This window comes from Oncorhynchus gorbuscha, linkage group LG23, assembly GCF_021184085.1.
Source record: "Oncorhynchus gorbuscha isolate QuinsamMale2020 ecotype Even-year linkage group LG23, OgorEven_v1.0, whole genome shotgun sequence".
NCBI lineage: Eukaryota > Metazoa > Chordata > Actinopteri > Salmoniformes > Salmonidae > Oncorhynchus > Oncorhynchus gorbuscha.
In genome coordinates, this window is record NC_060195.1 from 66,525,027 (window position 1) to 66,552,929 (window position 27,903).

Consider the following 27,903-nt stretch of genomic DNA (forward strand, 5'->3'; position numbering starts at 1 on the left):
ACATAACAGACAAAGAGAGGGAGGGAGGGAATGAAGGAGGGAAAAAACATAACAGACAAAGAGAGGGAGGGAGGGAATGAAGGAGGGAAGAAACATAACAGACAAAGAGAGGGAGGGAGGGAATGAAGGAGGGAAGAAACATAACAGACAAAGAGAGGGAGGGGGAGGGAAATGAAGGAGGGAAGAAACATAACAGACAAAGAGAGGGAGGGAGGGAATGAAGGAGGGAGAAACATAACAGACAAAGAGAGGGAGGGAGGGAGGGAATGAAGGAGGGGAGAAACATAACAGACAAAGAGAGGGAGGGAGGGAGGGAATGAAGGAGGGGAGAAACATAACAGACAAAGAGAGGGAGGGAGGGAATGAAGGAGGGGAGAAACATAACAGACAAAGAGAGGGAGGGAGGGAATGAAGGAGGGGAGAAACATAACAGACCAAGAGAGGGAGGGAGGGAGGGAATGAAGGAGGGAAGAAAAATAACAGACAAAGAGAGGGAGGGAGGGAATGAAGGAGGGGAGAAACATAACAGACAAAGAGAGGGAGGGAGGGAGGGAATGAAGGAGGGGAGAAACATAACAGACAAAGAGAGGGAGGGAGGGAATGAAGGAGGGAAGAAACATAACAGACAAAGAGAGGGAGGGAGGGAACAGAACATACAAAGAGAGGGAGGGAGGGAACAGAACATACAAAGAGAGGGAGGGAGGGAACAGAACATACAAAGAGAGGGAGGGAGGGAACAGAACATACAAAGAGAGGGAGGGCGGGAACAGAACATACAAAGAGAGGGAGGGAGGGAACAGAACATACAAAGAGAGGGAGGGAGGGAATGAAGGAGGGAAGAAACATAACAGACAAAGAGAGGGAGGGAGGGAGGGAGGGAGAAACATAACAGACAAAGAGAGGGAGGGAGGGAATGAAGGAGGGGAGAAACATAACAGACAAAGAGAGGGAGGGAGGGAATGAAGGAGGGAAGAAACATAACAGACAAAGAGAGGGAGGGAGGGAATGAAGGAGGGGAGAAACATAACAGACAAAGAGAGGGAGGGAGGGAATGAAGGAGGGGAGAAACATAACAGACAAAGAGAGGGAGGGAGGGAATGAAGGAGGGAAGAAACATAACAGACAAAGAGAGGGAGGGAGGGAATGAAGGAGGGGAGAAACATAACAGACAAAGAGAGGGAGGGAGGGAATGAAGGAGGGAAGAAACATAACAGACAAAGAGAGGGAGGGAGGGAATGAAGGAGGGAAGAAACATAACAGACAAAGAGAGGGAGGGAGGGAGGGAGGGAATGAAGGAGGGGAGAAACATAACAGACAAAGAGAGGGAGGGAGGGAATGAAGGAGGGAAGAAACATAACAGACAAAGAGAGGGAGGGAGGGAATGAAGGAGGGAGAAACATAACAGACAAAGAGAGGGAGGGAGGGAGGGAGGGAATGAAGGAGGGGAGAAACATAACAGACAAAGAGAGGGAGGGAGGGAATGAAGGAGGGGAGAAACATAACAGACAAAGAGAGGGAGGGAGGGAATGAAGGAGGGGAGAAACATAACAGACCAAGAGAGGGAGGGAGGGAGGGAATGAAGGAGGGAAGAAAAATAACAGACAAAGAGAGGGAGGGAGGGAATGAAGGAGGGGAGAAACATAACAGACAAAGAGAGGGAGGGAGGGAGGGAATGAAGGAGGGGAGAAACATAACAGACAAAGAGAGGGAGGGAGGGAACAGAACATACAAAAAGAGAGGGAGGGAGGGAACAGAACATACAAAGAGAGGGAGGGAGGGAACAGAACATACAAAGAGAGGGAGGAGGGAACAGAACATACAAAGAGAGGAGGGAGGGAACAGAACATACAAAGAGAGGGAGGGGGAGGAGAACAGAACATACAAAGAGAGGGAGGGAGGGAACAGAACATACAAAGAGAGGGAGGGAATGAAGGAGGGAACAGAACATACAAAGAGAGGGAGGGAATGAAGGAGGGAACAGAACATACAAAGAGAGGGAGGGAGGGAACAGAACATACAAAGAGAGGGAGGGAGGGAACAGAACATACAAAGAGAGGGAGGGAGGGAACAGAACATACAAAGAGAGGGAGGGAGGGAACAGAACATACAAAGAGAGGGAGGGAGGGAGGGAACAGAACATACAAAGAGAGGGAGGGAGGGAACAGAACATACAAAGAGAGGGAGGGAGGGAACAGAACATACAAAGAGAGGGAGGGAATGAAGGAGGGAACAGAACATACAAAGAGAGGGAGGGAATGAAGGAGGGAACAGAACATACAAAGAGAGGGAGGGAGGGAACAGAACATACAAAGAGAGGGAGGGAGGGAACAGAACATACAAAGAGAGGGAGGGAGGGAACAGAACATACAAAGAGAGGGAGGGAATGAAGGAGGGAACAGAACATACAAAGAGAGGGAGGGAGGGAACAGAACATACAAAGAGAGGGAGGGAGGGAACAGAACATACAAAGAGAGGGAGGGAGGGAACAGAACATACAAAGAGAGGGAGGGAGGGAACAGAACATACAAAGAGAGGGAGGGAATGAAGGAGGGAACAGAACATACAAAGAGAGGGAGGGAATGAAGGAGGGAGGGAACAGACAAAGAGAGGGAGGGAATGAAGGAGGGAACAGAACAGACAAAGAGAGGAGGGAATGAAGGAGGGAACAGAACATACAAAGAGAGGGAGGGAATGAAGGAGGGAACAGAACAGACAAAGAGAGGGAGGGAATGAAGGAGGGAACAGAACAGACAAAGAGAGGGAGGGAATGAAGGAGGGAACAGAACATACAAAGAGAGGGAGGGAATGAAGGAGGGAACAGAACAGACAAAGAGAGGGAGGGAATGAAGGAGGGAACAGAACATACAAAGAGAGGGAGGGAATGAAGAAGGGAACAGAACATACAAAGAGAGGGAGGGAATGAAGGAGGGAACAGAACATACAAAGAGAGGGAGGGAGGGAACAGAACATACAAAGAGAGGGAGGGAGGGAACAGAACATACAAAGAGAGGGAGGGAATGAAGGAGGGAACAGAACATACAAAGAGAGGGAGGGAATGAAGGAGGGAACAGAACAGACAAAGAGAGGGAGGGAATGAAGGAGGGAACAGAACATACAAAGAGAGGGAGGGAATGAAGGAGGGAACAGAACATACAAAGAGAGGGAGGGAGGGAACAGAACAGACAAAGAGAGGGAGGGAATGAAGGAGGGAACAGAACATACAAAGAGAGGGAGGGAATGAAGGAGGGAACAGAACATACAAAGAGAGGGAGGGAATGAAGGAGGGAACAGAACAGACAAAGAGAGGAGGGAATGAAGGAGGGAACAGAACATACAAAGAGAGGGAGGGAATGAAGAAGGGAACAGAACATACAAAGAGAGGGAGGGAATGAAGGAGGGAACAGAACATACAAAGAGAGGGAGGGAGGGAACAGAACATACAAAGAGAGGGAGGGAGGGAACAGAACATACAAAGAGAGGGAGGGAATGAAGGAGGGAACAGAACATACAAAGAGAGGGAGGGAATGAAGGAGGGAACAGAACAGACAAAGAGAGGGAGGGAATGAAGGAGGGAACAGAACATACAAAGAGAGGGAGGGAATGAAGGAGGGAACAGAACAGACAAAGAGAGGGAGGGAATGAAGGAGGGAACAGAACATACAAAGAGAGGGAGGGAATGAAGGAGGGAACAGAACATACAAAGAGAGGGAGGGAATGAAGGAGGGAACAGAACAGACAAAGAGAGGGAGGGAATGAAGGAGGGAACAGAACAGACAAAGAGAGGGAGGGAATGAAGGAGGGAACAGAACAGACAAAGAGAGGGAGGGAATGAAGGAGGGAACAGAACATACAAAGAGAGGGAGGGAGGGAACAGAACATACAAAGAGAGGGAGGGAATGAAGGAGGGAACAGAACATACAAAGAGAGGGAGGGAATGAAGGAGGGAACAGAACATACAAAGAGAGGGAGGGAATGAAGGAGGGAACAGAACATACAAAGAGAGGGAGGGAATGAAGGAGGGAACAGAACAGACAAAGAGAGGGAGGGAATGAAGGAGGGAACAGAACATACAAAGAGAGGGAGGGAATGAAGGAGGGAACAGAACATACAAAGAGAGGGAGGGAATGAAGGAGGGAACAGAACATACAAAGAGAGGGAGGGAATGAAGGAGGGAACAGAACATACAAAGAGAGGGAGGGAATGAAGGAGGGAAGAAACATAACAGACAAAGAGAGGGAGGGAATGAAGGAGGGAAGAAACATAACATACAAAGAGAGGGAGGGAGGGAACAGAACATACAAAGAGAGGGAGGGAGGGAAGAAACATAACAGACAAAGAGAGGGAGGGAGGGAACAGAACATACAAAGAGAGGGAGGGAATGAAGGAGGGAAGAAACATAACAGACAAAGAGAGGGGGGAGGGAAGAAACATAACAGACAAAGAGAGGGAGGGAGGGAACAGAACATACAAAGAGAGGGAGGGAATGAAGGAGGGAAGAAACATAACAGACAAAGAGAGGGAGGGAGGGAAGAAACATAACAGACAAAGAGAGGGAGGGAGGGAACAGAACATACAAAGAGAGGGAGGGAATGAAGGAGGGAAGAAACATAACAGACAAAGAGAGGGAGGGAAGGAACAGAACATACAAAGAGAGGGAGGGAGGGAACAGAACATACAAAGAGAGGGAGGGAGGGAACAGAACAGACAAAGAGAGGGAGGGAGGGAGGGAACAGAACAGACAAAGAGAGGGAGGGAGGGAGGGAACAGAACAGACAAAGAGAGGGAGGGAGGGAGGGAGGGAACAGAACAGACAAAGAGAGGGAGGGAGGGAGGGAACAGAACAGACAAAGAGAGGGAGGGAGGGAGGGAACAGAACAGACAAAGAGAGGGAGGGAGGGAGGGAACAGAACAGACAAAGAGAGGGAGGGAGGGAGGGAACAGAACAGACAAAGAGAGGGAGGGAGGGAGGGAACAGAACAGACAAAGAGAGGGAGGGAGGGAGGGAACAGAACAGACAAAGAGAGGGAGGGAGGGAGGGAACAGAACAGACAAAGAGAGGGAGGGAGGGAGGGAACAGAACAGACAAAGAGAGGGAGGGAGGGAGGGAACAGAACAGACAAAGAGAGGGAGGGAGGGAACAGAACAGACAAAGAGAGGGAGGGGGGGAGGGAACAGAACAGACAAAGAGAGGGGGGAGGGAGGGAACAGAACATACAAAGAGAGGGAGGGAAGGAATGAAGGAGGGGAGAAACATAACAGACAAAGAGAGGGAGGGAGGGAATGAAGGAGGGGAGAAACATAACAGACCAAGAGAGGGAGGGAGGGAGGGAATGAAGGAGGGAAGAAACATAACAGACAAAGAGAGGGAGGGAGGGAATGAAGGAGGGAAGAAACATAACAGACAAAGAGAGGGAGGGAGGGAGGGAGGGAATGAAGGAGGGAAGAAACATAACAGACAAAGAGAGGGAGGGAGGGAATGAAGGAGGGGAGAAACATAACAGACCAAGAGAGGGAGGGAGGGAGGGAATGAAGGAGGGAAGAAACATAACAGACAAAGAGAGGGAGGGAGGGAATGAAGGAGGGAAGAAACATAACAGACAAAGAGAGGGAGGGAGGGAGGGAATGAAGGAGGGAAGAAACAGAACATACAAAGAGAGGGAGGGAGGGAATGAAGGAGGGAAGAAACATAACAGACAAAGAGAGGGAGGGAGGGAATGAAGGAGGGGAGAAACATAACAGACCAAGAGAGGGAGGGAGGGAATGAAGGAGGGAAGAAACATAACAGACAAAGAGAGGGAGGGAGGGAACAGAACATACAAAGAGAGGGAGGGAGGGAACAGAACATACAAAGAGAGGGAGGGAGGGAACAGAACATACAAAGAGAGGGAGGGAGGGAACAGAACATACAAAGAGAGGGAGGGAATGAAGGAGGGAACAGAACATACAAAGAGAGGGAGGGAATGAAGGAGGGAACAGAACATACAAAGAGAGGGAGGGAATGAAGGAGGGAACAGAACATACAAAGAGAGGGAGGGAGGGAACAGAACAGACAAAGAGAGGGAGGGAATGAAGGAGGGAACAGAACATACAAAGAGAGGGAGGGAGGGAACAGAACAGACAAAGAGAGGGAGGGAATGAAGGAGGGAACAGAACATACAAAGAGAGGGAGGGAATGAAGGAGGGAACAGAACATACAAAGAGAGGGAGGGAATGAAGGAGGGAACAGAACATACAAAGAGAGGGAGGGAATGAAGGAGGGAACAGAACATACAAAGAGAGGGAGGGAATGAAGGAGGGAACAGAACAGACAAAGAGAGGGAGGGAGGGAACAGAACATACAAAGAGAGGGAGGGAGGGAACAGAACATACAAAGAGAGGGAGGGAATGAAGGAGGGAACAGAACATACAAAGAGAGGGAGGGAATGAAGGAGGGAACAGAACATACAAAGAGAGGGAGGGAATGAAGGAGGGAACATAACAGACAAAGAGAGGGAGGGAGGGAACAGAACAGACAAAGAGAGGGAGGGAATGAAGGAGGGAACAGAACATACAAAGAGAGGGAGGGAATGAAGGAGGGAACAGAACATACAAAGAGAGGGAGGGAATGAAGGAGGGAACAGAACAGACAAAGAGAGGGAGGGAATGAAGGAGGGAACAGAACATACAAAGAGAGGGAGGGAATGAAGGAGGGAACAGAACATACAAAGAGAGGGAGGGAATGAAGGAGGGAACAGAACAGACAAAGAGAGGGAGGGAATGAAGGAGGGAACAGAACATACAAAGAGAGGGAGGGAATGAAGGAGGGAACAGAACATACAAAGAGAGGGAGGGAATGAAGGAGGGAACAGAACATACAAAGAGAGGGAGGGAGGGAACAGAACATACAAAGAGAGGGAGGGAATGAAGGAGGGAACAGAACATACAAAGAGAGGGAGGGAGGGAACAGAACAGACAAAGAGAGGGAGGGAATGAAGGAGGGAACAGAACATACAAAGAGAGGGAGGGAATGAAGGAGGGAACAGAACATACAAAGAGAGGGAGGGAATGAAGGAGGGAACAGAACATACAAAGAGAGGGAGGGAATGAAGGAGGGAACAGAACATACAAAGAGAGGGAGGGAGGGAACAGAACATACAAAGAGAGGGAGGGAACAGAACATACAAAGAGAGGGAGGGAATGAAGGAGGGAACAGAACATACAAAGAGAGGGAGGGAATGAAGGAGGGAACAGAACATACAAAGAGAGGGAGGGAGGGAACAGAACATACAAAGAGAGGGAGGGAATGAAGGAGGGAACAGAACATACAAAGAGAGGGAGGGAGGGAACAGAACAGACAAAGAGAGGGAGGGAATGAAGGAGGGAACAGAACATACAAAGAGAGGGAGGGAGGGAACAGAACAGACAAAGAGAGGGAGGGAATGAAGGAGGGAACAGAACATACAAAGAGAGGGAGGGAATGAAGGAGGGAACAGAACATACAAAGAGAGGGAGGGAGGGAACAGAACATACAAAGAGAGGGAGGGAGGGAACAGAACATACAAAGAGAGGGAGGGAGGGAACAGAACATACAAAGAGAGGGAGGGAGGAACAGAACATACAAAGAGAGGGAGGGAGGGAACAGAACATACAAAGAGAGGGAGGGAGGGAACAGAACATACAAAGAGAGGGAGGGAGGGAACAGAACATACAAAGAGAGGGAGGGAGGGAACAGAACATACAAAGAGAGGGAGGGAGGGAACAGAACATACAAAGAGAGGGAGGGAGGGAACAGAACATACAAAGAGAGGGAGGGAGGGAACAGAACAGACAAAGAGAGGGAGGGAATGAAGGAGGGAACAGAACATACAAAGAGAGGGAGGGAGGGAACAGAACAGACAAAGAGAGGGAGGGAATGAAGGAGGGAACAGAACATACAAAGAGAGGGAGGGAATGAAGGAGGGAACAGAACATACAAAGAGAGGGAGGGAATGAAGGAGGGAATAGAACATACAAAGAGAGGGAGGGAGGGAACAGAACATACAAAGAGAGGGAGGGAGGGAACAGAACATACAAAGAGAGGGAGGGAGGGAACAGAACATACAAAGAGAGGGAGGGAGGGAACAGAACATACAAAGAGAGGGAGGGAGGGAACAGAACATACAAAGAGAGGGAGGGAGGGAACAAACATACAAAGAGGGGAGGGAGGGAACAGAACATACAAAGAGAGGGAGGGAGGGAACAGAACATACAAAGAGAGGGAGGGAATGAAGGAGGGAACAGAACATACAAAGAGAGGGAGGGAATGAAGGAGGGAACAGAACATACAAAGAGAGGGAGGGAATGAAGGAGGGAACAGAACATACAAAGAGAGGGAGGGAATGAAGGAGGGAACAGAACATACAAAGAGAGGGAGGGAATGAAGGAGGGAACAGAACATACAAAGAGAGGGAGGGAATGAAGGAGGGAACAGAACATACAAAGAGAGGGAGGGAGGGAACAGAACATACAAAGAGAGGGAGGGAATGAAGGAGGGAACAGAACATACAAAGAGAGGGAGGGAATGAAGGAGGGAACAGAACATACAAAGAGAGGGAGGGAATGAAGGAGGGAACAGAACATACAAAGAGAGGGAGGGAATGAAGGAGGGAACATAACAGACAAAGAGAGGGAGGGAGTGAACAGAACAGACAAAGAGAGGGAGGGAATGAAGGAGGGAAGAAACATAACATACAAAGAGAGGGAGGGAATGAAGGAGGGAAGAAACATAACAGACAAAGAGAGGGAGGGAGGGAACAGAACATACAAAGAGAGGGAGGGAGGGAAGAAACATAACAGACAAAGAGAGGGAGGGAGGGAACAGAACATACAAAGAGAGGGAGGGAATGAAGGAGGGAAGAAACATAACATACAAAGAGAGGGAGGGAATGAAGGAGGGAAGAAACATAACAGACAAAGAGAGGGAGGGAGGGAACAGAACATACAAAGAGAGGGAGGGAATGAAGGAGGGAACAGAACATACAAAGAGAGGGAGGGAATGAAGGAGGGAACATAACAGACAAAGAGAGGGAGGGAGTGAACAGAACAGACAAAGAGAGGGAGGGAATGAAGGAGGGAAGAAACATAACATACAAAGAGAGGGAGGGAATGAAGGAGGGAAGAAACATAACAGACAAAGAGAGGGAGGGAGGGAACAGAACATACAAAGAGAGGGAGGGAGGGAAGAAACATAACAGACAAAGAGAGGGAGGGAGGGAACAGAACATACAAAGAGAGGGAGGGAATGAAGGAGGGAAGAAACATAACATACAAAGAGAGGGAGGGAATGAAGGAGGGAAGAAACATAACAGACAAAGAGAGGGAGGGAGGGAACAGAACATACAAAGAGAGGGAGGGAGGGAAGAAACATAACAGACAAAGAGAGGGAGGGAGGGAACAGAACATACAAAGAGAGGGAGGGAATGAAGGAGGGAAAGAAACATAACAGACAAAGAGAGGGAGGGAGGGAAGAAACATAACAGACAAAGAGAGGGAGGGAGGGAACAGAACATACAAAGAGAGGGAGGGAATGAAGGAGGGAAGAAACATAACAGACAAAGAGAGGGAGGGAGGGAACAGAACATACAAAGAGAGGGAGGGAGGGAAGAAACATAACAGACAAAGAGAGGGAGGGAGGGAACAGAACATACAAAGAGAGGGAGGGAATGAAGGAGGGAAAGAAACATAACAGACAAAGAGAGGGAGGGAGGGAAGAAACATAACAGACAAAGAGAGGGAGGGAGGGAACAGAACATACAAAGAGAGGGAGGGAATGAAGGAGGGAAGAAACATAACAGACAAAGAGAGGGAGGGAGGGAACAGAACATACAAAGAGAGGGAGGGAGGGAACAGAACATACAAAGAGAGGGAGGGAGGGAACAGAACAGACAAAGAGAGGGAGGGAGGGAGGGAACAGAACAGACAAAGAGAGGGAGGGAGGGAGGGAACAGAACAGACAAAGAGAGGGAGGGAGGGAGGGAACAGAACAGACAAAGAGAGGGAGGGGGGAGGGAACAGAACAGACAAAGAGAGGGGGGGAGGGAGGGAACAGAACATACAAAGAGAGGGAGGGAAGGAACAGAACAGACAAAGAGAGGGAGGGAGGGAGGAACAGAACAGACAAAGAGAGGGAGGGAGGGAGGGAACAGAACATACAAAGAGAGGGAGGGAGGGAGGGAGGGAATAGAACATACAAAGAGAGGGAGGGAGGGAGGGAACAGAACATACAAAGAGAGGGAGGGAGGGAATGAAGGAGGGAAGAAACATAACAGACAAAGAGAGGGAGGGAATGAAGGAGGGAAGAAACATAACAGACAAAGAGAGGGAGGGAATGAAGGAGGGAAGAAACATAACATACAAAGAGAGGGAGGGAATGAAGGAGGGAAGAAACATAACAGACAAAGAGAGGGAGGGAGGGAACAGAACATACAAAGAGAGGGAGGGAGGGAAGAAACATAACAGACAAAGAGAGGGAGGGAGGGAACAGAACATACAAAGAGAGGGAGGGAATGAAGGAGGGAAGAAACATAACAGACAAAGAGAGGGAGGGAGGGAAGAAACATAACAGACAAAGAGAGGGAGGGAGGGAACAGAACATACAAAGAGAGGGAGGGAATGAAGGAGGGAAGAAACATAACAGACAAAGAGAGGGAGGGAGGGAAGAAACATAACAGACAAAGAGAGGGAGGGAGGGAACAGAACATACAAAGAGAGGGAGGGAATGAAGGAGGGAAGAAACATAACAGACAAAGAGAGGGAGGGAGGGAACAGAACATACAAAGAGAGGGAGGGAATGAAGGAGGGAAGAAACATAACAGACAAAGAGAGGGAGGGAGGGAACAGAACATACAAAGAGAGGGAGGGAGGGAACAGAACATACAAAGAGAGGGAGGGAGGGAGGGAACAGAACAGACAAAGAGAGGGAGGGAGGGAGGGAACAGAACAGACAAAGAGAGGGAGGGAGGGAGGGAACAGAACAGACAAAGAGAGGGAGGGGGAGGGAACAGAACAGACAAAGAGAGGGGGGAGGGAGGGGGAACAGAACATACAAAGAGAGGGAGGGAAGGAACAGAACAGACAAAGAGAGGGAGGGAGGGAACAGAACAGACAAAGAGAGGGAGGGAGGGAGGGAACAGAACATACAAAGAGAGGGAGGGAGGGAGGGAGAACAGAACATACAAAGAGAGGGAGGGAGGGAGGGAACAGAACATACAAAGAGAGGGAGGGAGGGAATGAAGGAGGGAAGAAACATAACAGACAAAGAGAGGGGGGAGGGAATGAAGGAGGGAAGAAACATAACAAAGAGAGGGAGGGAGGGAGGGAGGGAATGAAGGAGGGAAGAAACATAACAGACAAAGAGAGGGTGGGAGGGAATGAAGGAGGGAAGAAACATAACAGACAAAGAGAGGGAGGGAGGGAACAGAACATACAAAGAGAGGGAGGGAGGGAGGGAACAGAACAGACAAAGAGAGGGAGGGAGGGAACAGAACATACAAAGAGAGGGAGGGAACAGAACAGACAAAGAGAGGGAGGGAGGGAGGGAACAGAACATACAAAGAGAGGGAGGGAGGGAGGTACAAAGAGAGGGAGGGAGGGAAGGAAGGAGGGAAGAAACATAACAAACAAAGAGAGGGAGGGAGGGAGGGAACAGAACATACAAAGAGAGGGAGGGAGGGAGGGAACAGAACATACAAAGAGAGGGAGGGAATAAAGCAGGGAAGAAACATAACAGACAAAGAGAGGGAGGGAGGGAACAGAACATACAAAGAGAGGGAGGGAGGGAATAAAGCAGGGAAGAAACATAACAGACAAAGAGAGAGGGAGGGAGGGAGGGAGGGAGGGAGGGAGGGAGGGAGGGAGGGAGGGAGGGAGGGAGGGAGGGAAAGAAACAGAACATACAAAGAGAGGGAGGGAGGGAGGGAACAGAACATACAAAGAGAGGGAGGGAGGGAGGGAGGGAACAGAACATACAAAGAGAGGGAGGGAGGGAACAGAACATACAAAGAGAGGGAGGGAGGGAGGGAACAGAACATACAAAGAGAGGGAGGGAGGGAGGGAACAGAACATACAAAGAGAGGGAGGGAGGGAATAAAGCAGGGAAGAAACATAACAGACAAAGAGAGGGAAGAGAGGGAGGGAGGGAGGGAGGGGGAGGGAGGGAGGGAGGGAGGGAGGGAGGGAGGGAGGGAGGGAAGAAACATAACAGACAAAGAGAGGGAGGGAGGGAGGGAACAGAACATACAAAGAGAGGGAGGGAGGGAGGGAACAGAACATACAAAGAGATGGAGGGAGGGAGGGAACAGAACATACAAAGAGAGGGAGGGGGAGGGAACAGAACATACAAAGAGAGGGAGGGAGGGAGGGAACAGAACATACAAAGAGAGGGAGGGAGGGAGGGAACAGAACATACAAAGAGAGGGAGGGAGGGAACAGAACATACAAAGAGAGGGAGGGAGGGAGGGAACAGAACATACAAAGAGAGGGAGGGAGGGAGGGAACAGAACATACAAAGAGAGGGAGGGAGGGAACAGAACATACAAAGAGAGGGAGGGAGGGAGGGAGTGAGGGAGGGAACAGAACATACAAAGAGAGGGAGGGAGGGAAGCAGGGAACAGAACATACAAAGAGAGGGAGGGAGTGAGGGAGGGAACAGAACATACAAAGAGAGGGAGGGAGGGAACAGAACATACAAAGAGAGGGAGGGAGGGAGGGAGGGAACAGAACATACAAAGAGAGGGAGGGAGGGAACAGAACATACAAAGAGAGGGAGGGAGGGAGGGAGTGAGGGAGGGAACAGAACATACAAAGAGAGGGAGGGAGGGAAGGAGGGAACAGAACATACAAAGAGAGGGAGGGAGGGAGGGAACAGAACATACAAAGAGAGGGAGGGAGGGAGGGAACAGAACATACAAAGAGAGGGAGGGCGGGAACAGAACATACAAAGAGAGGGAGGGAGGGAGGGAACAGAACATACAAAGAGAGGGAGGGAGGGAGGGAACAGAACATACAAAGAGAGGGAGGGAGGGAGGGAACAGAACGGAGGGAGGGAGGGAGGGAGTGAGGGAGGGAACAGAACATACAAAGAGAGGGAGGGAGGGAAGGAGGGAACAGAACATACAAAGAGAGGGAGGGAGGGAGGGAACAGAACGGAGGGAGGGAGGGAGGGAACAGAACGGAGGGAGGGAGGGAGGGAGGGAGGGAGTGAGGGAGGGAACAGAACATACAAAGAGAGGGAGGGAGGGAAGGAGGGAACAGAACATACAAAGAGAGGGAGGGAGGGAACAGAACATACAAAGAGAGGGAGGGAGGGAGGGAACAGAACATACAAAGAGAGGGAGGGAGGGAATAAAGCAGGGAAGAAACATAACAGACAAAGAGAGGGAGGGAGGGAGGGAGGGAGGGAGGGAGGGAGGGGGAGGGAGGGAGGGAGGGAGGGAGGGGAAGAAACATAACAGACAAAGAGAGGGAGGGAGGGAGGGAACAGAACATACAAAGAGAGGGAGGGAGGGAGGGAGGGAACAGAACATACAAAGAGAGGGAGGGAGGGAGGGAACAGAACATACAAAGAGAGGGAGGGAGGGAACAGAACATACAAAGAGAGGGAGGGAGGGAACAGAACATACAAAGAGAGAGGAGGGAGGGAGGGAACAGAACATACAAAGAGAGGGAGGGAGGGAACAGAACATACAAAGAGAGGGAGGGAGGGAGGGAACAGAACATACAAAGAGAGGGAGGGAGGGAGGGAACAGAACATACAAAGAGAGGGAGGGAGGGAATAAAGCAGGGAAGAAACATAACAGACAAAGAGAGGGAGGGAGGGAGGGGGGGGAGGGAGGGAGGGGGAGGGAGGGGAGGGAGGGAGGGAGGGAGGGAGGAGGGAGGGAGGGAGGGAGGGAGGGAGGGAGGGAGGGAGGGAGGGAGGGAGGGAGGGAGGAGGGAGGGAAAGGGGGAGGGAAGAAACATAACAGACAAAGAGAGGGAGGGAGGGAGGGAACAGAACATACAAAGAGAGGGAGGGAGGGAGGGAACAGAACATACAAAGAGATGGAGGGAGGGAGGGAGGGAACAGAACATACAAAGAGAGGGAGGGAGGGAGGGAACAGAACATACAAAGAGAGGGAGGGAGGGAAACAGAACATACAAAGAGAGGGAGGGAGGGAGGGAACAGAACATACAAAGAGAGGGAGGGAGGGAGGGAACAGAACATACAAAGAGAGGGAGGGAGGGAACAGAACATACAAAGAGAGGGAGGGAGGGAGGGAGTGAGGGAGGGAACAGAACATACAAAGAGAGGGAGGGAGGGAAGCAGGGAACAGAACATACAAAGAGAGGGAGGGAGTGAGGGAGGGAACAGAACATACAAAGAGAGGGAGGGAGGGAGGGAACAGAACATACAAAGAGAGGGAGGGAGGGAGGGAGGGAACAGAACATACAAAGAGAGGGAGGGAGGGAGGGAACAGAACATACAAAGAGAGGGAGGGAGGGAGGGAGTGAGGGAGGGAACAGAACATACAAAGAGAGGGAGGGAGGGAAGGAGGGAACAGAACATACAAAGAGAGGGAGGGAGGGAGGGAACAGAACATACAAAGAGAGGGAGGGAGGGAGGGAACAGAACATACAAAGAGAGGGAGGGCGGGAACAGAACATACAAAGAGAGGGAGGGAGGGAGGGAACAGAACATACAAAGAGAGGGAGGGAGGGAGGGAACAGAACATACAAAGAGAGGGAGGGAGGGAGGGAACAGAACGGAGGGAGGGAGGGAGGGAGTGAGGGAGGGAACAGAACATACAAAGAGAGGGAGGGAGGGAAGGAGGGAACAGAACATACAAAGAGAGGGAGGGAGGGAGGGAACAGAACGGAGGGAGGGAGGGAGGGAACAGAACGGAGGGAGGGAGGGAGGGAGGGAGTGAGGGAGGGAACAGAACATACAAAGAGAGGGAGGGAGGGAAGGAGGGAACAGAACATACAAAGAGAGGGAGGGAGGGAACAGAACATACAAAGAGAGGGAGGGAGGGAGGGAACAGAACATACAAAGAGAGGGAGGGAGGGAATAAAGCAGGGAAGAAACATAACAGACAAAGAGAGGGAGGGAGGGAGGGAGGGAGGGAGGGAGGGAGGGAGGGAGGGAGGGAGGGAGGGAGGGAGGGGGAGGGAGGGAGGGAGGGAGGAAACATAACAGACAAAGAGAGGGAGGGAGGGAGGGAACAGAACATACAAAGAGAGGGAGGGAGGGAGGGAACAGAACATACAAAGAGAGGGAGGGAGGGAGGGAACAGAACATACAAAGAGAGGGAGGGAGGGAACAGAACATACAAAGAGAGGGAGGGAGGGAACAGAACATACAAAGAGAGGGAGGGAGGGAGGGAACAGAACATACAAAGAGAGGGAGGGAGGGAACAGAACATACAAAGAGAGGGAGGGAGGGAGGGAACAGAACATACAAATAGAGGGAGGGAGGGAGGGAGGGAACAGAACATACAAAGAGAGGGAGGGAGGGAACAGAACATACAAAGAGAGGGAGGGAGGGAGGGAGTGAGGGAGGGAACAGAACATACAAAGAGAGGGAGGGAGGGAGGGAGTGAGGGAGGGAACAGAACATACAAAGAGAGGGAGGGAGTGAGGGAGGGAACAGAACATACAAAGAGAGGGAGGGAGTGAGGGAACAGAACATACAAAGAGAGGGAGGGAGTGAGGGAGGGAACAGAACATACAAAGAGAGGGAGGGAGGGAAGGAGGGAACAGAACATACAAAGAGAGGGAGGGAGTGAGGGAGGGAACAGAACATACAAAGAGAGGGAGGGAGGGAGGGAACAGAACATACAAAGAGAGGGAGGGAGGGAACAGAACATACAAAGAGAGGGAGGGAGGGAGGGAGTGAGGGAGGGAACAGAACATACAAAGAGAGGGAGGGAGGGAAGGAGGGAACAGAACATACAAAGAGAGGGAGGGAGGGAGGGAACAGAACATACAAAGAGAGGGAGGGAGGGAGGGAACAGAACATACAAAGAGAGGGAGGGAGGGAGGGAACAGAACATACAAAGAGAGGGAGGGAGGGAACAGAACATACAAAGAGAGGGAGGGAGGGAGGGAGTGAGGGAGGGAGGGAACATACAAAGAGAGGGAGGGAGGGAAGGAGGGAACAGAACATACAAAGAGAGGGAGGGAGGGAACAGAACATACAAAGAGAGGGAGGGAGGGAGGGAACAGAACATACAAAGAGAGGGAGGGAGGGAGGGAACAGAACATACAAAGAGAGGGAGGGAGGGAGGGAACAGAACATACAAAGAGAGGGAGGGAGGGAGGGAACAGAACGGAGGGAGGGAGGGAGGGAGGGAGTGAGGGAGGGAACAGAACATACAAAGAGAGGGAGGGAGGGAAGGAGGGAACAGAACATACAAAGAGAGGGAGGGAGGGAGGGAACAGAACATACAAAGAGAGGGAGGGAGGGAGGGAACAGAACATACAAAGAGAGGGAGGGAGGGAACAGAACATACAAAGAGAGGGAGGGAGGGAGGGAACAGAACATACAAAGAGAGGGAGGGAGGGAGGGAACAGAACATACAAAGAGAGGGAGGGAGGGAACAGAACATACAAAGAGAGGGAGGGAGGGAGGGAACAGAACATACAAAGAGAGGGAGGGAGGGAGGGAACAGAACGGAGGGAGGGAGGGAGGGAGGGAGGGAGGGAGGGAAACAGAACATACAAAGAGAGGGAGGGAGGGAAGGAGGGAACAGAACATACAAAGAGAGGGAGGGAGGGAACAGAACATACAAAGAGAGGGAGGGAGGGAAGGAGGGAACAGAACATACAAAGAGAGGGAGGGAGGGAACAGAACATACAAAGAGAGGGAGGGAGGGAACAGAACATACAAAGAGAGGGAGGGAGGGAACAGAACATACAAAGAGAGGGAGGGAGGGAGGGAGGGAGGGAGGGAGGGAGGGAGGGAGGGAGGGAGGGAGGGAGGGAGGGGGAGGGAGGGAGGGAGGGAGGGAGGGAGGGAGGGAACAGAACATACAAAGAGAGGGAGGAAGGGAGGGAGGGAACAGAACATACAAAGAGAGGGAGGAAGGGAGGGAGGGAACAGAACATACAAAGAGAGAGAGGGAGGGAGGGAATGAAGAAGGGAAGAAACAGAACAGTAAATCCTATTTTAGTGAAGTTTTACTGATGCAGGATTAAGCAACAAGCTACTGTGCTTCTGACAAATAGACCACATGAATAACACCCTGACATCAGAAAAAGGTCACTTAGTTATTGTCAACAACACAAACGAAAGTATAGATGTAGGATCTTCATCTGATCCAGTTTGCAACAGCATGAAAATAATCCTGCAGCAACAGGACATGTGAATTATTATGTGGAATATCATGAATGTTTTTAGAGGTTGATACATTTTTTTGAAAGGGGAAATCAAGTGTAGAATAGAGATCAGGGGGGCGATCAGGGGAAGAACATGGATTATTCAAGAGAGTTTGATCATGTCGTTATTATCGGTGTGTCCTCAAATAGATTGTGATGTCACGTAACTCAGTTAGGATCTATTTTTGCATTGTTTACTTCAGTTTATTTGACTAAATACTTTCTATAACGCTTAAAACGGCATTGTTGGTTAAGGGCTCGTAAGTAAGCATTTCACTGTAAGGTATTCGGCGCATGTGACAAATACAATTTGGTTTAATAGTGAGTCAGCATAATCAATCTTGAATTAGCGATTGTCTTCATGATAGAGACTGTATATCGTTGTAACGGCTCCGTCGAAAATCAAATCAAATCAAATTGTATTTGTCACATACACATGGTTAGCAGATGTTAATGCGAGTGTAGCAAAATGCTTGTGCTTCTAGTTCCGACAATGCAGTGATAACCAACAAGTAATCTAACTGACAATTCCAAAACTACTGTCTTATACACAGTGTAAGGGGATAAGGAATATGTACATAAGGATATATGAATGAGTGATGGTACAGAGCAGCATACAGTAGATGGTATCGAGTACAGTATATACATATGAAATGAGTGTGTAGACAAAGTAAACAAAGTGGCATAGTTAAAGTGGCTAGTGATACATGTATTACATAAGGATGCAGTCGATGATGTAGAGTACAGTATATACATATGCATATGAGATGAATAATGTAGGGTAAGTAACATTATATAACGTAGCATTGTTTAAAGTGGCTAGTGATATATTTACATCATTTCCCATCAATTCCCATTATTAAAGTGGCTGGAGTTGGGTCAGTGTCAATGACAGTGTGTTGGCAGCAGCCACTCAATGTTAGTGGTGGCTGTTTAACAGTCTGATGGCCTTGAGATAGAAGCTGTTTTTCAGTCTCTCGGTCCCTGCTTTGATGCACCTGTACTGACCTCGCCTTCTGGATGATAGCGGGGTGAACAGGCAGTGGCTCGGGTGGTTGTTGTCCTTGATGATCTTTATGGCCTTCCTGTGACATCGGGTGGTGTAGGTGTCCTGGAGGGAAGGTAGTTTGCCCCCGGTGATGCGTTGTGCAGACCTCACTACCCTCTGGAGAGCCTTACGGTTGAGGGCGGAGCAGTTGCCGTACCAGGCGGTGATACAGCCCTCCAGGATGCTCTCGATTGTGCATCTGTAGAAGTTTGTGAGTGCTTTTGGTGACAAGCCGAATTTCTTCAGCCTCCTGAGGTTGAAGAGGCGCTGCTGCGCAGACTGGTATAGGGATTGATTGAATATGTCCGTAAACACACCGGCCAGCTGGTCTGCGCATGCTCTGAGGGCGCGGCTGGGGATGCCGTCTGGGCCTGCAGCCTTGCGAGGGTTAACACGTTTAAATGTCTTACTCACCTCGGCTGCAGTGAAGGAGAGACCGCATGTTTTCGTTGCAGGCCGTGTCAGTGGCACTGTATTGTCCTCAAAGCGGGCAAAAAAGTGATTTAGTCTGCCTGGGAGCAAGACATCCTGGTCCGTGACTGGGCTGGATTTCTTCTTGTAGTCCGTGATTGACTGTAGACCCTGCCACATGCCTCTTGTGTCTGAGCCATTGAATTGAGATTCCACTTTGTCTCTGTACTGACCAAAGCGCAGCGTGGAAAGTGTTCATGATTTTTATTATCAAAAAACAATCAAACAAAATAACAAAAGGTGAAAACGAAAGCACACAGTTCTGTCAGGTAACAGACACTAAACAGAAAACAAGACACCACAAAACCCGGAAGGAAAATGACAACTGATATGTGATCCCCAATCAGAGACAACGATAAACAGCTGCCTCTGATTGGGAACCACAAGCGGCAAAAACAAAGAAATAGAAAACATAGACTTTCCCACCCGAGTCACACCCTGACCTAACCAAACATAGAGAATAATAAGGATCTCTAAGGTCAGGGCGTGACAATCGCACTGCTCTCAGGTAACACTGCAAGTCCTGCTGTCACACAACTCAGTTATGTATCTTAATAGAATCTACTATTGAGTTAGTTAGATATCACAGGCATGGTCCAGACAAAAAGCTTTCACTCTCTGCTTCCCTGTTTCTTCCCAAAATCTAGAATGTTCTTTTTCAGTCATGTCAACAGGATGTTTTCCAGGCGAACAGCAACATCAATGATGGGCTGTGATTGTGTGTGCGAGTGCGTCTGTGTGCATGCTTGCTTGCCTACATGTGTGTGTGCGTGTTTATATGTGTGTGTGTGCATGCTTGCTTGCTTATGCGTGTGTGTGTGTGTGTGTGTGTGTGTGTGTGTGTGTGTGTGTGTGTGTGTGTGTGTGTGTGTGTGTGTGTGTGTGTGTGTGTGTGTGTGTGTGTGTGTGTGTGTGTGTGTGTGTGTGTGTGTGTGTGTGTGTGTGTGTGTGTGTGTGTGCTTATACGTGTGTGTTTGTGTGACTGTCAGCGGATGTTTGTGAGCAGTGAGATGACAGTATCAGTGGACAGCAGACACACAGAGGAAGGAAGCCCTGGTAATCAGTTTGTTATTGAGAGACTGATGCCTAATTGACAGACTAATTACAAGCTCCAGTCTGTGTTGTGTTGTTACGTTTCACCTCACTACTGATTATGGCTGTATGGTTAAAGTGAAAATCAAAAACCGATCTTTGGTCCACTGGTCCACTGTTGAGCAGCCACGTCATCATGATGATGTCTTTTATATTCAGTCCAATATCTTGACAACTTGACTGCTGACATGCAAAACATTTTGGGACTGTATCAACAGTGGACTAATGACAAAAAAAACAAAAGATTAAATCATAGCCAAGCCCAACATTTACCTGTGTTGACCTTTACTGACTAACCCTAACTACATACACACAGGCATGAACGAGAGAGAGAAGCGAGGAGAGAGTGAGTGACAGGGAGAAACAGAGAAAGGGAATACGAGAGAAACGAGAGAAGAATAAAAGAGAAAAACGTGGGAGGCTGTAACTCATCCAATGTGCTCTGTGTGTTAAGCTCTGTCTAACTCTACAAGCTCTGTGTGTTAAGCTCTGTCTAACTCTACAAGCTCTGTGTGTTAAGCTCTGTCTAACTCTACAAGCTCTGTGTGTTAAGCTCTGTCTAACTCTACAAGCTCTGTGTGTTAAGCTCTGTCTAACTCTACAAGCTCTGTGTGTTAAGCTCTGTCTAACTCTACAAGCTCTGTGTGTTAAGCTCTGTCTAACTCTACAAGCTCTGTGTGTTAAGCTCTGCCTAACTCTACAAGCTCTGTGTGTTAAGCTCTGTCTAACTCTACAAGCTCTGTGTGTTAAGCTCTGTCTAACTCTACAAGCTCTGTGTGTTAAGCTCTGTCTAACTCTACAAGCTCTGTGTGTTAAGCTCTGTCTAACTCTACAAGCTCTGTGTGTTAAGCTCTGTCTAACTCTATAAGCTCTGTTTGTTAAACTCTGTCTAACTCTACAAGCTCTGTGTGTTAAGCTCTGTCTAACTCTGCACGCTCTGTTTGTTAAGCCCTGTCTAACTCTAGAGGCCCTGTGTGTTAAGCTCTGTCTAACTCTACAAGCTCTGTTTGTTAAGCTCTGTCTAACTCTACAGGCTCTGTGTGTTAAACCCTGTCTAACTCTACAGGGTCTGTGTGTTAAACCCTGTGGAGCTAAATGGCTAATCCAGCCTATCAACACACTGGGAGACAGAGCAGTAGGAGAAGAAGCACACAGTCAACCTAGCAAACCGGAAATATTCCCAGAACATTAGCTAAGATTCCCATTAAGTTTAAGTTAGGTTATTATCTAACATTAGGAAAATACCATCCCAAAAACACTCAAAAACATTCAGAAAAAGTTTTAAATTAAATTTCCTTGAAATGTTCTAACATTCACAAAAATGTTGTGCCCAACATTTGTAACAACCACCACAGAACGTTCCCCAAACGTTGTCATTATGTTTCCAGGTAATGTAACAACATGTACCAGTAATGTATTTAGAACACACTGCTGCCACAAAATGTGAGAACAATGTTCTGGGAACGTTCTTGCAACATCAGGCAAATGTTTTCTACAAATCATCAACACAACTGGACAGTTTCTGTGTTATGAGAAAAATTGCCGCAACCAAACGAATGTCCTGGAAACTTTCACAGAACAAATTTTGGTGCACACCCAGACCAACCATCTGCTGTGTATAATAATGATCTGAGGAGACAGATGGAGGCTAGATCACATGATTTCGAGGAACGATGACTGACGTTAGAACATACTGTACGAATCACGTTTAAGTGACAAAGCATTCGTTTTCCCGTTACTTCAGTCATCATGAAACTGTCACCAAAGGATGTCGTGTTAATGATTGGCAATAGAATCATTGTTCTGATGATAAGCTGACGTTCCCTCAACGTATATATAGGTGTGCTGTCTGGATGTTATTGCCTATATGGTTACAGAAGATCATCAGCACCCCTAGGAAAAACTCACAGCAACGGGTGACTTTTTGGAGGATTTCTTGGTTGCTATAGCAACAGGGAGAGTGCATAACGGTGGGCTGACATTTGTTTGACTAAGTCCAGATTGATCTATCCTAGCAGAGCCCAGTGAATCCACATATTACACTGTAACTACTATGGGCTTGGATGGGAGGGCCGTACATGAGAGACAGACAGAGAAACTCAGAAGAGTTTGTGTGTGTGTGCGTTAATATGACTGTGTGCGTTAATGTGTGTGTGTGTGTGTGTGTGTGTGTGTGTGTGTGTGTGTGTGTGTGTGTGTGTGTGTGTGTGTGTGTGTGTGTGTGTGTGTGTGTGTGTGTGTGTGTGTGTGTGTGTGTGTGTGTGTGTGTGTGTGTGTGTGTGTGTGTGTGTGTGTGCCTGTGTCTCTAAAATGTATGAAACTAGGGTCGGGCACCCAGGGGCCCCCTCACAGAGTCAGTTAATGTGTGCTGTTTAAACCCTCTATACCTACTAACTGGAGCTGAGACTGACACAGATAAATCACTGTAGGGGCCCCTGTGGCCCCCGGCCTATCAGTCGGAGGAGCCTTCTTCCTTTATTCACAGCTGACAGCAAACAGTTCTCAGCACCACTCAGCACCGTGGTACTCAGCCATCCCACTGAAAGAGATGTGGCTCAGCAATGTGGTACTCAGGACTTCAGCCATCCCACTGAAAGAGATGTGGCTCAGCAATGTGGTACTCAGGACTTCAGCCATCCCAGTGAAGGAGATGTGGCTCAGCACTGTGGTACTCAGGCCTCCAGACATCCCAGTGAAGGAGATGTGGCTCAGCACTGTGGTCCTCAGGTCTTCAGCCATTCCAGTGAAGGAGATGTGGCTCAGCACTGTGGTACCCAGGCCTCCAGACATCCCAGTGAAGGAGATGTGGCTCAGCACTGTGGTACTCAGGCCTCCAGACATCCCAGTGAAGGAGATGTGGCTCAGCACTGTGGTACTCAGGCCTTCAGCCATTCCAGTGAAGGAGATGTGGCTCAGCACTGTGGTACTCAGGCCTCCAGACATCCCAGTGAAGGAGATGTGGCTCAGCACTGTGGTCCTCAGGCCTTCAGCCATTCCAGTGAAGGAGATGTGGCTCAGCACTGTGGTACCCAGGCCTCCAGACATCCCAGTGAAGGAGATGTGGCTCAGCACTGTGGTACTCAGGCATCCAGACATCCCAGTGAAGGAGATGTGGCTCAGCACTGTGGTCCTCAGGCCTTCAGCCATTCCAGTGAAGGAGATGTGGCTGAGCACTGTGGTACCCAGGCCTCCAGACATCCCAGTGAAGGAGATGTGGCTCAGCACTGTGGTACTCAGGCCTCCAAACATCCCAGTGAAGGAGATGTGGCTCAGCACTGTGGTACTCAGGCCTCCAGACATCCCAGTGAAGGAGATGTGGCGTCCTCTCTAAAAGGTCAGGGCTCGGAAAGTGCACAGGCGTAGGTTTTATCAGAGACGGACAGGCATATTAAAAAAGACAGACTGAGAGATGAAGAGAGAGAAGAAAGGACCAAAATAGATAAAGAGACAGACATACTGTACAGACAGACATGCATACATACAGATATGGTGGTAAAAACAGACAGACAGACAGACAGACAGACAGACAGACAGACAGACAGACAGACAGACAGACAGACAGACAGACAGACAGACAGACAGACAGACAGACAGACAGACAGACAGACAGACAGACAGACAGACAGACAGACAGACAGACAGACAGACAGACAGACAGACAGACAGACAGACAGACAGACAGACAGACAGACAGACAGACAGACAAAAACAGCCTGACAGCTCGAGAGACAAACAGATAAAACCAAAAAAACATTCACACCAACTCAAAGCTAATCTGCGTCATCTCCTCAATTTAGCCTCATAGTGCATTCTTACGACATCGCTATGGAACCTAGTGAACAATACCCAAGCAGATACATCCATATATGGAAGGTGGAATCAGAGTCCCAGACTGGACTAATATGGATCTACTGGGCTTAGGACCCACTCAGACTGGACTAATATGGATCTACTGGGCTTAGGACCCACTCAGACTGGACTAATATGGATCTACTGGGCTTCGGACCCACTCAGACTGGACTAATATGGATCTACTGGGCTTAGGACCCACTCACACTGGACTAATATGGATCTACTGGGCTTAGGACCCACTCAGACTGGACTAATATGGATCTACTGGGCTTAGGACCCACTCAGACTGGACTAATGTGGATATACCGGGCTTAGGACCCACTCAGACTGGACTAATGTGGATATACCGGGCTTAGGACCCACTCAGACTGGACTAATGTGGATATACCGGGCTTAGGACCCACTCAGACTGGACTAATGTGGATATACCGGGCTTAGGACCCACTCAGACTGAACTAATGTGGATATACCGGGCTTAGGACCCACTCAGACTGAACTAATGTGGATATACCGGGCTTAGGACCCACAGCACAGTATATCCACACTCCTAGCAGAGATCTGGCTGAATCACAAGTGGCTTCCTCTCCCAAAGAACACAACTCCAACTATCTGGGTGTATAATATAGGGTAGACAAGCTGGCAGTATACTGCCTGACTCAAATCCATTTTCCCTGTGCAAAACCAAGCTTGGATTCTGATTGCTATGAAAAAAAGTGAAGGAATGTATAAATTCCCACCACCCAGACGCGTGGGCTTACAACAGGTTGGAACAAGCAGCCTTCCAGCGTACTGTACGCCAAGAAAACATTTAGCTTTCAGCTCCATACAGCACAGTGCTAAGAGAGTTTCAGCTCCATCCAACACAGTGCTAAGAGAGATTCAGCTCCATACAACACAGTGCTAAGAGAGATTCAGCTCCATACAGCACAGTGCTAAGAGAGTTTCAGCTCCATCCAACACAGTGCTAAGAGAGATTCAGCTCCATACAGCACAGTGCTAAGAGAGATTCAGCTCCATACAGCACAGTGCTAAGAGAGTTTCAGCTCCATCCAACACAGTGCTAAGAGAGATTCAGCTCCACACAACACAGTGCTAAGAGAGATTCAGCTCCATACAACACAGTGCTAAGAGAGTTTCAGCTCCATACAACACAGTGCTAAGAGAGATTCAGCTCCATACAACACAGTGTTAAGAGAGATTCAGCTCCATACAACACAGTGCTAAGAGAGATTCAGCTCCATACAACACAGGGCTAAGACATTCAGCTCCGTACAACACAGTGCTAAAAGATTCAGCTCCGTACAACACAGTGCTAAAAGACAGCATACTTGGCTGCTTCTATACTTCAGAATTATTAATAGCCACTAAATACCACACAGACAGAACAACTATGACGATGACAGATTCTGTTAGAAGTTGTAGTTAGGCACTGATCTAGGATCAGTATACATTCTGACAAAGCCTAACCAGAAGCATTAGGGAGAGAAACAGAAAACTGACCTCAGATCAGCATCTAGGGTTGCCTGACAACTCAACCTGAATTTAATTCCGCTGCTCTATCATTTACATTTACATTTAAGTCATTTAGCAGACGCTCTTATCCAGAGCGACTATCGATCGCTTTATACATTCAATCGGAAACTGCCATCCTTGAAGTTGTTCCTGTGACTTCCAAATGAAGGGAGTTGTACAAAACAACTTCATACGCGATTGGATTGTCTCTAACAAATCAAAGTTGATAACGTCATCATGTAGGCCAGCTCTGGCCCAACCCATCGGTTTCTCAAACCAATCAGAACATTCAGAATGTATTTGCATTCTAGAAATCATCGGGGAGAGAGGCCAATCCAGGCACATGGCGGAGAAGAAACATCAGTTGGACAGAGCGATGTAAAAGGGTATCCAGGCAACATCTAGGGGAAACGTCACGCTACTTCTAAATGGTGAGTATGGGTGGAGATGTCGTCAGGGAGAAATATCTTTTCATTGGCTCCCATGAAAAATAATCTTGCCGATCGAACCACATTTGGGATACCTGAAGCCTTCGCCTGCCCACACAAGAGAAACTGCAGTAGTAGTGGCAGTCTGCCTGGGCAAATAAATACTTCAGGTTCTAAGAGGCCAAATAAGGACGTCAAGCCGAACAGTACTTCAGATGGAGTTATAGAGCTAACCAGGCTTCTATTTGATTTGAATGGCAAACAAATATGTTGGGTATTGTGACGGAGAGTTGGACTTGGTATTGTGACAACCATGTTGGACATTTCGACACGACATCGAGCGTGTAATGTATTCCTCTGGATATCTGTGTATTACTGGCAGTTCTTTGGTAATGGTAAAATAAGGCCTTGCGGTTGCAGAGAGACGGAGGGAAAGTTAAACCATAGCAGTAACACAGTAGGAAAACCTATGATGAATGACGACTAGCATGCTGCCAGGAGAATATCAAGCGGCTGTATTTCCAACATGACGACACTTCCCCAGCCAACTGTTTCCAGTTCTATAGACGTCCATCAACACTACTTGACCGTAGCCAAACACAAACCGCTTAAAGGCAAGCTTTTCCATTTCCACGCCATAAAAACCCATCTGCAAAGCCAGACGTCATGGCGAGAACTTGATTGAGCTAACGACCTTCTCACTCGTTCCCGCTAGACGCTACTTTACCAGGCTACTTAGGAAAACAACCTCCCTTGGCTTTGGGGCTGCAAGAAGTGTACATCAATAGTATCTACAGACTGTACAGAGGTTTTCCTGGCTTTCTACTGTATAACCTAGCCTCACTACATACTGTATACACTAGCCTCACTATATACTGTATACCCTAGCCTCACTACATACTGTATACACTAGCCTCACTATATACTGTATACACTAGTCTCACTATATACTGTATACACTAGCCTCACTATATACTGTATACCCTAGCCTCACTATATACTGTATACACTAGCATCACTATATACTGTATACACTAGTCTCACTATATACTGTATACACTAGCCTCACTATATACTGTATACACTAGCATCACTATATACTGTATACACTAGCCTCACTATATACTGTATACCCTAGCCTCACTATATACTGTATACACTAGCATCACTACATACTGTATACACTAGCCTCACTATATACTGCATACACTAGCCTCACTATATACTGTATACACTAGCATCACTACATACTGTATACACTAGTCTCACTATATACTGTATACACTAGCCTCACTATATACTGTATACACTAGCATCACTATATACTGTATACACTAGCCTCACTACATACTGTATACACTAGTCTCACTATATACTGTATACACTAGCCTTACTATATACTGTATACACTAGCCTCACTATATACTGTATACACTAGCCTCACTATATACTGAATACCCTAGCCTCACTATATACTGTATACACTAGCCTCACTATATACTGTATACCCTAGCCTCACTATATACTGTATACACTAGCCTCACTATATACTGTATAACCTAGCCTCACTATATACTGTATAACCTAGCCTCACTCTATAATGTATACACTAGCCTCACTATATACTGTATACCCTAGCCTCACTATATACTGTATACACTAGCCTCACTATATACTGTATAACCTAGCCTCACTATATACTGTATAACCTAGCCTCACTCTATAATGTATAACCTAGCCTCACTATATACTGTATACACCAGCATCACTATATACTGTATACACTAGCCTCACTATATACTGTATACTGCATACACTAGCCTCACTATATACTGTATACCCTAGCCTCACTATATACTGTATACACCAGCATCACTATATACTGTATACACTAGCCTCACTATATACTGTATACTGCATACACTAGCCTCACTATATACTGTATACACTAGCCTCACTATATACTGTATACACTAGCCTCACTACATACTGTATACACTAGCATCACTATATACTGTATACTGCATACACTAGCCTCACTATATACTGTATACTGCATACACTAGCCTCACTATATACTGTATACACTAGCATCACTATATACTGTATACTGCATACACTGGCCTC

At 48.3% G+C, this 27,903-nt stretch overlaps 1 protein-coding gene across 15 annotated transcripts in view; it reads right to left on the bottom strand.

Annotated features, from left to right (window-relative positions):
* LOC124011440 (tensin-like) overlaps positions 1-27,903 on the bottom strand; it is a 335,052-nt gene that overhangs the window by 81,305 nt on the left and 225,844 nt on the right. The window contains exons 1-2 of one of the 15 annotated variants that reach the window (XM_046324832.1): positions 25,448-25,503; positions 25,337-25,392 (exon numbers count right to left, since the gene is read on the bottom strand). The exons of the other annotated variants lie outside the window; for them this stretch is intronic. The gene's annotated coding sequence lies outside the window, so the exon portion shown is untranslated. Of the gene's footprint in view, positions 1-25,336; positions 25,393-25,447; positions 25,504-27,903 lie in introns of those variants that run through there. 15 annotated transcript variants of the gene reach the window in all.